Genomic DNA, 12,532 nt, shown 5'->3' with positions numbered 1-12,532 from the left:
ATGATCACCTATCTATGGGAAAGGTCATAAATAAAAAAGTTTTGATTTCAGGTCAATACTTCAAAAAGGGGTACATTAGAAATGTTTCGGGGCCCTCTTCCCAGTTCTGATGGTTTTTGCTGAACTACTGATCCAATTTATACGAGCATAGTCGCGTTTTGCTGATCGTAAGTTTTTCATGACAACCATTTTTAATTTTTGACTGAAATCGGCCTGCTCTTAAAGTTGTTAGGCTGTAAGTTTTAAAAAAATTAGAAAACTTTAGTGTTGCAATACGTTTTTTTTTAGTTTTGTTTTAGTTTTTCTTCAAATTCGGGGTATTGTTACTTGCAAATTTGATTATTTAGTTTTCGCGTGACTCCCTAAAGCTTTTCGAATACTTGTTCTAGGGAATTCGAAAATTTTTTGCAAAATCATGAAGTTTTTGCTTGAGTTCTTTATTTGTCAAAACACACAAATGACCCTGGCTTTTGCGGCGAGGTGGCAAATTGTCCGTACTTTGTGATAGAGGACTTCGGCCTCAAGAAATTATAAATTGCGCTTGCTTTGAGTCCTGAATTACGTTCGAGGGGCAGGTTTGAGTCATTTTGTTTTATATTATTACTGACATTGGCCCGATCAGAAGGTTATTAGACTCTAAGTTTAAAAAAGTTTTAAAAAATTTTTGTTTCAAAATGATATTAGTAATTGATGCAGTTTTACTTCATTTGTGGTACGGCTACTTGCAAACTGTATTATTTAAGCTTATTTCAATCCATCAAATTTTTGGAATCCTCAGATTTTGGAATTTAATCATTTAATTTGTCTTCTTTTTTTAAATTTATGAAACTCTTGTGTGAGTTATTTTTTTGACAAATCACTCAAAACACCCTGGACTATGCAGCGAGGTGGGAAAATGTTCCTACTTCGTGCAAGAAGTTTTCAGCGTCCAGATAACTCAGACTGCGCTGGTTTTCATCCCTGAATTTTTCCGAAAGCTAGTTTAAGTCGCTTTTCCAGATTCTGTTTGAAAGTTATAAATTATTGGCAGAAAAATCGGAGCATGCTTCACGTTTCTAATTATTTCTCTTAAACTACTGTGCCAACTTAGACAGGCATGGTCGCGTTTTGTTAAATATTAGTGCTCCTTGTTTCCAGTTATTAATTATTTTTGAAATCGGCCTTCGCAGAAGGCTTTTCAGGCGGTGAGTTTTAAAAAAATCAAAAATTATAATTTTTCAAAACGCTTTTTAGTTTTGATGTTGTTATTCTTCTAAATTGGGGTATTGTTACTTGCAAATTGTCTTATTAGGTTTTGTTCAGGTCCACGAAGCTCATATAAATTTTGTTTTTCAGAATTCAACAATTCTTTTTTATCAAAACACACAAAACATCCTGGCCTTTAGGTCTAGGTGGGATTTTCTTCCCAATGCGCAGTAGAGGTCTTGGGTCTTCAGTAACTACTCTGTGGACTTGAATTGTCTTCAGATTTGCCTATGTGGCATCATTTTCAGTCGTTTTGCGTTATTTTGTCAGAAATTGGCGTCTTCCAATAGCCAAAAATCGGGGTACGCTTCATGTGTTTGACGATTTCTCCGGAACTACTTTACCAAATTGGATGGGCATTGTCGCGTTTTTTTGACCCTAAGCCCCCTTGATTGCAGTGTTAAGTTGGGTTCTGAAATCAGCCGTATCAAGAAGTATTAGTTTTTAAATTTGAAAAAAGTGGAATTTTAGGTCTATTCGAGATGACCCAATTTTCGGTACAACAAAACACGCGATTTACTCAACAAATGTTAGTGCTTTAGAATCCTAAGTTAGCGGGAAATATCTCCATATGAATATTTTCTATTGTATTTTTTGGAATTGAGATAGTCAAATTTGGCTCTGAACCAGGTCGTATCTCAAGCTGTGCAACAAACTGTACTAATGGCGTTTTTTTGTCCCTTTTTAAGCCATTTTTGAGAAATTGGCCAGTGATTTTGGCCCCAGTTTGACCTCCTGGGTAGAAAAACATCACCACTGAAGAACAATTTCTTCTCTATCAGATTGTCGATAATGATTCAAACCTGTTCCCAAACTTTGCCCTGACCATTGGGATTGTATCTCAATTGCTTGATGTAAGTTTCTTGTTGAAGTAGAGGAAAAATTACAGATGGAACACATGAGTCGTGGGGAAAGGTTGTCAAATTAAATGAATGCTAATCGGCTTTGATTGTCTAAGTACTTAACAGCTTAACAGTTACAAATGATGGTATATGTGGTTTTCAAGCCCGTTTTACGGATGATCTGAGCTGCGTCTCGTTTTGATTGTTTCAATATTTCAGAAGTTATTAACGAATCCCCCACCAAACCTCCGAAATTGACCACATGCTCACTGCTCGATCTTTAATTCTTCTTTAATCAGAGCGTTTATGCTGATAACTGGTTAATATGAATTGCGATATCATCGCATCAAACTTTTAAGTCTATGTTGAATGCTTTTGATGCAGCCTTCAGGAAACTATAACCGAACGAGCGTTTGGTACCAATTGAAAAAAAGGCATAGCGACTGAATGCTCGGTGACTTTTAATCGGTTCAAGGAGTTGTCCGCATCCAACCAAACTCGGTATGGAGTATCACCAGTGTAATTATACTGTAAAACAAAAAGAATTTTTGGTATAGCTTGCCTAGCAAAAAAATTAGGTTTTCATAGGGAAATTTGCGAATTTTGCGAATAACTAGTTTTTACACTAGATATTTTTGATTGTATCAAGAAGTTGTCCCAATTGATTCTAACATGGAATGGAGTATCTAGAGTGTATAACAAAAAATTTTTGCTATAGCTTGCCTAGGAAAAAAATTTTTCATACAAAAATTTGCGATTATTTCGAATATTTAATTTTAAATATAGTATTGTTCGTTGCGTCAACAAGTTATTCAAATCGAACCAAACTCGGCATCGGGTATCTCATGTGTACCTACAGTGTAAAACAAAAATTGTTTTTGCTATAGCTTGCCTAGGAAAAAAATTAGCTTTTCACACGGAAATTTGCGATTATTTCGAATATTTAATTTTTAATTATAGTAATTTTCATTGCGTAAAGAAGTTATTCAAATCGGAATAAAATCGGTATGGAGTATGCCATATGTACTTAGAGTGTACAGCAAAAAGAATTTTTGCTATAGTTTGCCTTTGAAAAAATTTATCATTTCATACGGAAATTTGCGATTAATTCGAATAAATTGCGGTTATAGAATTTTAAAAATAGGTCTTTTTCATCGGCTCAATAAGTTGTCCAAATCAATTCAATTTCATAGTCAGAGTTCTCTTGTGTATACGGAGACTAATGCGCCAATAACTTTTGGTGTTGCTTGCCTAGAAAAAAGGTAGATTTTCATACGCTAATTTGCAAATTTTTCAAATACAGAATTTTAAAAATAGGCATTTTGATCGGGTCAAGGATAAAGTTGTCCAAACCAAACCAAACTCGTCCTGAAGTATTCCCTGTGTAAGTAAATTGTAGGACAAAAAGAGGTCTTGCAATAGCTTGCCTAGAAAAAAAAGTTTGTATCTCACACGGAATTTTCTGATTTTCGCGAATAAGGAATTTTAAAAATAGGTCTTTTTCGTTGGTTCAAAAAAATTGTTCAAATTGAACCAAACTCGGAATAGAGTATCCGCTGTGTAGGTAAACTGTAGGATGAAAAGAAATTTTGCTATAGCTTGTCTATGAAAAATGATAGCTTGTCTATGAAAAATGATAACTTTTCATACGAAAAATTGCGAATTTGCCGAATAAGGAATTTTAATTGTAATTGTAAATGATTGGGTCTTAGAGTTATCCACATTGAACCATACTCGGCATGTAGTTTGCCCTGTGTAATTAAAACGTAGAACAGAAGGAGTTTTTGCTATAGCATGCCTAGTAAAAAAGTTAGTAAATCATACGAAACTTTTTGAATTTCGCGAATAAGGAGTTTTAAAAAAAAGGTCTATTTCATCGGGTCTAGCAGTTGTTCAAATCAAACTGAACTCGGTACGGAGTATTCCATGTGTAGTTAGAATGTAGGACGAATTTAGTTTTTGCTATAGCGTGCCTTGAAAAAATTTAGTATCTCATACGGAACTTTTTGAATTTCGCGAATAAGAAATTTTGAAAATAGGTCATTTTCATTGGGTCAAACAGTTGTTCAAATTGAACCAAAGTCGGAATGGAGTATCCCCTTCTGTGCAGTTAGAATGTAGAACAAAAAGAATTTTTGCTATAGCATGCCTTGTAAAAAGTTAGTATTTCATACTGAAATTTTTGAATTTCGCGAAAAAGGAATTTTAAAAATAGGTCTTTTTCGTTGTGTCAAAAAATTGTTCAAAATGAACCAAACTCCAAAGAGAGTATCCCCTGTGTAGGTAAAGTGTAGGATGAAAAGAATTTTTGCTATAGCTTGTCTATGAAAAATGTTAGCTTTTCATACAAAAAATTAAAAATTTCCCGAATAAAGACTTTTAATTGTAATTGTAAATGATTGGGTCATAGAGTTGTCCACATTGAACCAAACTCGGCATGAAGTTTTCCCTGTGTAATTAAAATGTAGAACAGAAGGCGTTTTTGCTATAGCATGCCTAGTAAAAAATTTAGTAATTCATACGCATTTCATACAGAACTTTTTGAATTTCGCGATTAACGAATTTCAAATATGGTTCTTTTTGTTTGAGTCAAAGAGTTGTCCAATTGGAACAAAAATTGGCACGATGTATCCCCTGTGTAGGTAGAAAGTAGGACAGAAAGATTTTTTGCTATAGCATGCCTAGTAAAGTGATTAGTATTTCATACGGAAATTTTTGAGTTTCGCGAATAAGGAATTTTAAAAATAGGTCTTTTTCGTTGGTTCAAAAAAATTGTTCAAATTGAACCAAACTCGGAATAGAGTATCCGCTGTGTAGGTAAACTGTAGGATGAAAAGAAATTTTGCTATAGCTTGTCTATGAAAAATGATAGCTTGTCTATGAAAAATGATAACTTTTCATACGAAAAATTGCGAATTTGCCGAATAAGGAATTTTAATTGTAATTGTAAATGATTGGGTCTTAGAGTTATCCACATTGAACCATACTCGGCATGTAGTTTGCCCTGTGTAATTAAAACTTAGAACAGAAGGAGTTTTTGCTATAGCATGCCTAGTAAAAAAGTTAGTAAATCATACGAAACTTTTTGAATTTCGCAAATAAGGAGTTTTAAAAAAGGTCTATTTCATCGGGTCTAGGAGTTGTTCAAATCAAACTGAACTCTGGTATGGAGTATTCCATGTGTAGTTAGAATGTAGGACGAATTTAGTTTTTGCTATAGCTTGCCTTGAAAAAAATTAGTATCTCATACGGAACTTTTTGAATTTCGCGAATAAGAATTTTTGAAAATAGGTCATTTTCATTGGGTCAAACAGTTGTTCAAATTGAGCCAAAGTCGGAATGGAGTATCCCCTTCTGTGCAGGTAGAATGTAGAACAAAAAGAATTTTTGCTATAGCATGCCTTGTAAAAAGTTAGTATTTCATACTGAAATTTTTGAATTTCGCAAATAAGGAGTTTTAAAAATAGGTCTTTTTCGTTGGGTCAAAAAATTGTTCAAAATAAACCAAACTCCGAAGAGAGTATCCCCTGTGTAGGTAAAGTGTAGAACGAAAAGATTTTTTGCTATAGCATGCCTAGTAAATTGATAATTTCATACGGAAATGTTTGAGTTTCGCGAATAAGGAATTTTAAAAATAGGTCTTTTTCGTTGGTTCAAAAAACTGTTCAATTTTAACCAAACTCGGAATAGAGTATCCCCTGTGTAGGTAAACTGTAGGATGAAAAGAATTTTTGCTATAGCTTGTCCATGAAAAATGTTAGCTTTTCATACGAAAAATTAAGAATTTCCCGAATAAGGACTTTTATTTGTAATTGTAAATGATTGGGTCATAGAGTTGTCCACATTGAACCAAACTCGGCAAGTAGTTTTCACTGTGTAATTAAAATGTAGAAAAGAAGGAGTTTTTGCTATAGCATGCCTAGTAAAAAATTCAGTAATTCATACGCATTTCATACAGAACTTTTTGAATTTCGCGATTAACGAATTTCAAATATGGTTCTTTTTGTTTGAGTCAAAGAGTTGTCCAATTGGAACCAAAATTGGCATGGTGTATAACCTGTGTAGGTAGAATGTAGGACAGAAAGAGTTTTTGCTATAGCATGCCTAGTAAAATGATTAGTATTTCATACGGAAATTTTTGAGTTTCGCGAATAACGAGTTTTAAATGTAGTTGTAATTGATTGGGTCTTAGAGTTATCCACATTAAAACAAACTCGGCTTGTAGTATCCCCTGTGTAGGTAAAATGTAGGACAAAAGGAGTTTTTGCTATACCATGCCTAGTATTTCATAGCAGCTAGTATTTCATACGAAACTTTCTGAATTTCGCGAATAAGGAGTTTTAAAAATAGGTATTTTTCATCGGGTCTAGGAGTTGTTCAAATCAAACCAAACTCGGAATGAAGTATCCCCCGTGTAGGTAGATTATAAAACAAAAAATTTGCTTGGCTATAGCTTGCCTGGTAAAAAAGTTAGTATTACATACGGAACTTTTTGAATTTCGCGAATAAAGAATTTTAAAAATAGGTCGTTTTCATCGGGTCAATGAGTTGTTCAAGTCAAACCTAAATCAAACTGTTTATCTAGAAAAAAAGTTAGTTTTTCATACGGAAATTTGCGAATTTTGCGCTTAGCAAATTTTTGAAAATTAGGTCTTTTTCCTCGGGTCAAAGAGTTGTTCAAATCAAACCAAAATTGGTATGTAGTATCCCCTGTGTAATAAGAGTGTAGGAGAGCAAGATCGTTCGCAAAAGCTTGTGTAGGAAAAAGGTTAGTATTTCATACGGAATTTTGCAAATTTAGCGATTAACGAATTTTAAAAATTATTCGTTTCCATCGTGTCAAGGAGTTGTCCAAATCAAACCAAACGCGGTATGGGGTATCAGCAGTGTAACTAAAGTGTAAAACAAAAGGAGTTTTTGGGATAGTTTGTCTAGCAAGAAAATTGGGTTTTCATACAGAAATTTGCGAAATTCGAGATTAGCGAAATTTAACTATTATTAATTTTTGATTGGGTCATGAAGTTGTCCAAATTGAACCAATCTCAGTTTGGAGTTTCTCCTGTGTATCTAAACTATAGAAGAAAAACAACTTTTGCTATAGCTTGTCTAGGAAAAAAGTTAGTTTTTCATAGGGAAGATTTTCGCGAATTGCGAGTTTTAAAAATAAGTCTTTTTCATCGGATCAAGGAGTTGTCCCAATCAAACCAAACTCTGCATGGAGTATCCACCGCGTAGGTAGAGTGTAGGAAAAATAGAATTTCTGATATAGCTTGCCCCGTAAAAAAGTTAGTATTTCAAACGGAACTTCTTGAGTTTTGCGATTAAAGAATTTCAAAAATAGTTCTTTTTCATTGGGTCAAAAAGTTGTTAAAATTGATCCAAACTCGATATAGAGTATCCGATGTGTCGGTAGAGTTTTAAAAAAGGTCTCTTTCATCGGGTCTAGGAGTTGTTCAAATCAAACTGAAATCGGTATGGAGTATTCCATGTGTAGTTAGAATGTAGGACCAATTTAGTTTTTGCTATAGCTTGCCTTGAAAAAATTTAGTATCTCATACGGAACTTTTTGAATTTCGCCAATAAGAAAATTTGAAAATAGGTCATTTTCATTGGGTCAAACAGTTGTTCAAACTAAACCAAAGTCGAAATGGAGTATCCTCTTCTGTGCAGGTAGGTTGTAGAACAAAAAGAATACTCCGAAGAGAGTATCCCCTGTGTAGGTAAAATGTAGGACGAAAAGATTTTTTGCTATAGCTTGTCTACGAAAAAAGTTAGGTTTTCATACGAAAAATGGCGAATTTCACGAATAACGAGTTTTAAATATAGTTGTAATTGATTGCGTCTTAGAGTTAACCACATTGAAACAAACTCGGCTTGTAGTATCCCCTGTTTAGGTAAAATGTAGGACAAAAGGAGTTTTTGCTATACCATGCCTAGTATTTCATAGCAGCTAGTATTTCATACGAAACTTTTTGAATTTTGCGAATAAGGAGTTTTAAAAATAGTCATTTTTCATCGGGTCTAGGAGTTGTTCAAATCAAACCAAACTCGGAGTGGAGTATCCCCGTGTAGGTAGATTGTAAAACAAAAAGTGCTTAGCTATAGCTTGCCTGGTAAAAAAGTTAGTATTACATACGGAACTTTTTGAGTTTCGCGAATAAAGAATTTTAAAAATAGGTCGTTTTCATCGGGTCAATGAGTTGTTCAAATCAAACGACAATTGGTATGGAGTATCACAAGTTTAATCAAAGTGTATGGCAAAAAAATTTTTTGGCATAGCCGACCTAGGAAAGAAGTTGGGTTTTCATACGGAAATTTGCGATTATTTCGAATAAATTGCGATTATAGAATTTTGAAAATAGGCCTTTTTCATCGGTTCAAAGAGTTGTCCAAATCCAACCAAACTTGGTATGGAGAATACTCTTTGTAGGTTGAGTTTAGCGAAAAAAAATTTTGCTACAGCTTGTCTAGAAAAAAGTTAGTTTTTCATACGGAAATTTGCGAATTTTGCGGTTAGCGAATTTTTGAAAATTATGTCTTTTTCCTCGGGTCAAAGAGTTGTTCAAACCAAACAAAATTTGGTATGGAGTATCCCCTGTGTTATAAGAGTGTAGGAGAGCAACATCGTTTGCTATAGCTTGCGTAGGAAAAAGGTTTGTGTAGCTTGTGTAGCGATTAACGAATATTAAAAATTATTCGATTTCATCGGGTCAAGGAGTTGTCCAAATCAAACCAAACGCGGCATGGGTTATCAGCAGTGTGATTAGAGTGTAAAACAAAAAGAGTTTTTGGGATAGTTTGCCTAGCAAGAAAGTTGAGTTTTCATACAGAAATTTGCGATTCGGTCATGAAGTTAGTTATCCAAATTGAACGAATCTCAGTATAGAGTTTCTCCTGTGTATCTAAACTATAGAAAAAAAGCAACTTTTGCTATAGCTTGTCTAGGAAAAAAGTTAGTTTTTCATAGGGAAGATTTTCGCGAATTGCGAATTTTAAAAATAAGTCTTTTTCATCGGATCAAGGAGTTGTCCCAATCAAACCACACTCGGTATGGAGTATCCACCGCGTAGGTAGAGTGTAGGAAAAATAGAGTTTTTGATATAGCTTGCCCAGTAAAAAAGTTAGTATTTCATACGGAACTTCTTGAGTTTCGCGATTAAAGAATTTTAAAAATAGTTCTTTTTCATTGGGTCAAAATTTGTTAAAATTGATCCAAACCCGATATAGAGTATCCGATGTGTCGGTAGAGTGTAGAACAAAAAAATGTTTGCTAAAACTTGCCTGGTAACAAAAGTTAATTCTTCATACGGAATTTATACTGAACTTTTTGATTCTGCGAAAAAGAAATTTTAAAAATAGTTCTGTTTCGTTGGTTCAAAAAGTTGTTCAAATTGAACCAAACTCGGCATGAAGTATCCCCTTCTAGATAAAGTATAGGACAAGAGGAATATTTGCTATAGCTTGCCTAGTAAAAAAGTTAGTAGTTCATACGGAAGTTTTTGAGTTTCGCGAATGAGGAATTTTAAAAATAGTTCTTTTTCATTGGGTCAAAAAGTTGTTCAAATTGAACCAAACTCGGCATAGTGTTTCCCTTGTGTTGGTAGAGTATATGACGAAAGCAATGTTTGCTATAGCTTGCCTAGGAAAAAAGTTAGTTTTTTCATTCAAAAATTTTCCAATTTCGCGAATAACGAATTTTAATCACTTGTTTGATAGTCATAGCCATTTATAGTCATTTAGCGATTTATTATGCTTTGTTGTGTTGCGAGATAGAGTTTGAGCTTGGTTTTTTACCTAACGCTCTTCTCAAAATCTCCTATAATTGTTTGAAACTCCGCCGTAGCCGATCCCCGGCCCGGTTGAGAGAAGGAGGAGGGGAACACACCCAAAACATACTGGAAAATCTCAAAGTTGTTAGTTAGTTCAACTGATGAGTTTTTCCGACAGTTTTTCTGCTGCTGAAGAGTTTTTCTGCTGCTGGCTGTCTGTTTTCTTAGTTGGAAATAAAATCAGCTGAGGCTTTTTTTCATATTTCTTCAAAATATATATATATATATATATATATATATATATATATATATATTTAAATATATTTATAAATATATATATATATATATATATATATATATATATATATATATATATATACCGATGGGGAAATAATAACGGGGAAAAGAGCGTAAAGAGTGTAAAATTAAAATTCTTACACCGTTAGTGCCCACCTTATTAAGGGTGGAATTAAATATTAAAGTTTAATTTAGGGGTGTAAATGAAAGAAAAAGAGTGTAGAGAAAAGAGTGTAACAAAAAGTTTTATCGGTGTAAAAAACAGTGTAACAGTAAGTTTCAACGGTGTAATAAAGAGTGTAAAAATAAGTTATTCCTTTCTTTTTCCACCGTTAAACCTTAAAATTACACCACTATAATTACACATTAACAGGTTATTCCACCCTTATTAAGGGGGGCACTAACGGTGTAAAAATATTATTTTTGCACTCTTTACACTCTTTCTCCCCGTTATTTTTCGGCAAAATCCTCGGCCCGGGAGAGCAGTGATATGTGAAAAGGTCATCTGCGCAATTGTTTTTCATGCGAGATTGATATTAGTTTGAAATCTTGGCCATTCAGGACTTGAAAATGGAATAACTTTTATGCAAGCTCTAAAAAATGAGCAAAAAAATATGCTTCTAAGATATGTAACTGGATTACAAAAAAATCGCAGAGATTTAAGGATTTCTATATTTTCCGAGCAATTACTCGAAAAATTAATCGATCGTACAGTTCTGCAGTATGATAACAAATTTTTTTATTTCCAGACTGGTGTTTATGGAATATGACTAACTGAACTAAAATTATTCTTCGATCATGCAAATGATGTCATTTTTTGCTCTATCAAAAGGTGTTGCATGTTTTTCATTTACGCAAAACACTTAAAACGAAAAAAACACTGGAGACAAAAAACCAATTTGTGAAATTGTTTGAAAACCTTGAGCAACATCGTAGTTAATTTTTTCAGTTGATAACTTTTTAAGGGCAACTTTAAAATATCACTTATTTGATTTATGGTTAACCGATGGTAAAATTTACTTTTTTACAAGAGATAGAGCACAAATGTAAATCTGACACGAAAGCTTCAGACAAAAAGTAACGTTTCGTTTCCTATTGTCTTTGCTTTTTTATATTTCCTGCATTCAAAAAAACACCTTGTATTCCTAGAAATTTAATGAGATTTTAAGCGGCTTTCATAATATTTAAATTATTTTTTTTCGGTTCATATATTTCTACTGGCTAACTATTAACGAAACCAGCTATTAATCCTATTTCAGTGAAAGTACTCTTAAGCAAAGTTTTGATTTTGTTCTTGTGATGGAGAACACTGAATTAACTGCCGGTGTATGTCAGTAATGGAAAATTCTAAATATAAGGTGAATAGTAAAAAGCAACACCATAGCAGTGCCAGTCAACTAATTTGCATTCTTAAGTTTCAACTAGTAGTACCAAAGACATAATGGAATCATTTATCAATCAGTGTTTCTGTCAATTTCTTTTCTAAGAGACAAGTTGTCTAGAAGTATGACGGAAAACAGTGAAATTTCTGAATAAAGTGCTGGCGCCGCTGATTTAAATAAAGGCCATTTAGTTTTTTTTTCTTGCCGAGTAGATTGATTTATATTTAAGACACTCTAAATTGAGAACTTAATTTCGAAGCAATTTATTGTTTATCCCTGGTTGACTATTATGTTGGTTGGATTTAATAATAATAATAATAATTGTGGTTTCTGCGTAATCGCAGCGGAACAGCATTAGGCCTACAGTAGCCTGTTTTCAGCTGCCCTTTTTCTTATTATTCCCCACATTTCAGACTGATCTTTTTGAAACGTGATTTCTTAAGATAGTTTAATGAAAAGTGAATTGAGGATGTTTTCAGTTCTCAACACTTCTAATATTAGAATAATGCAACATTATAAGGAAATAATTGGTTATCTGGTTAAAAATATACTTCTGAATGCCTCATTAAAGAAACACGCAAAGAAGCCCATTCAACCTGTAGAGAGAAGTACAATGAGACAAAACCTTTTTTCAACCGTATAAACGTGCGGATCTATTTTGTTTTGCCCCCCCCCCCCCGCTTAGTGAGCACAAATTCTTTACAACCCCCAGGCTCACGTGCTATTTTCTTACATATTCTGCTATATAACAATATATAATTTGTAACTGGGGATCATAAAAACACTGGGTTGCCAAAACAGAATAGATCCAAACATGCTTTCAAGTTGCTTCGTTTGCTCTAAAGGCGCTAAAACAGAAACTTGATTGATTTGTAACTCAATTTGAGCATCAAACTCTACCTTGGCGAGAAATAGTACAGTCCCCTTCTTTGCGATCATCCATGTCATTTCATTACAATTGAAGCATGACACATTACCAGTTATCTTAGATATGTTG

The sequence above is a fragment of the Convolutriloba macropyga genome, chromosome 6 (genome assembly GCF_964194025.1).
Source record: "Convolutriloba macropyga chromosome 6, txConMacr16.3, whole genome shotgun sequence".
NCBI lineage: Eukaryota > Metazoa > Xenacoelomorpha > Acoela > Convolutidae > Convolutriloba > Convolutriloba macropyga.
Note: the sequence above shows the minus strand (reverse complement) of the source record.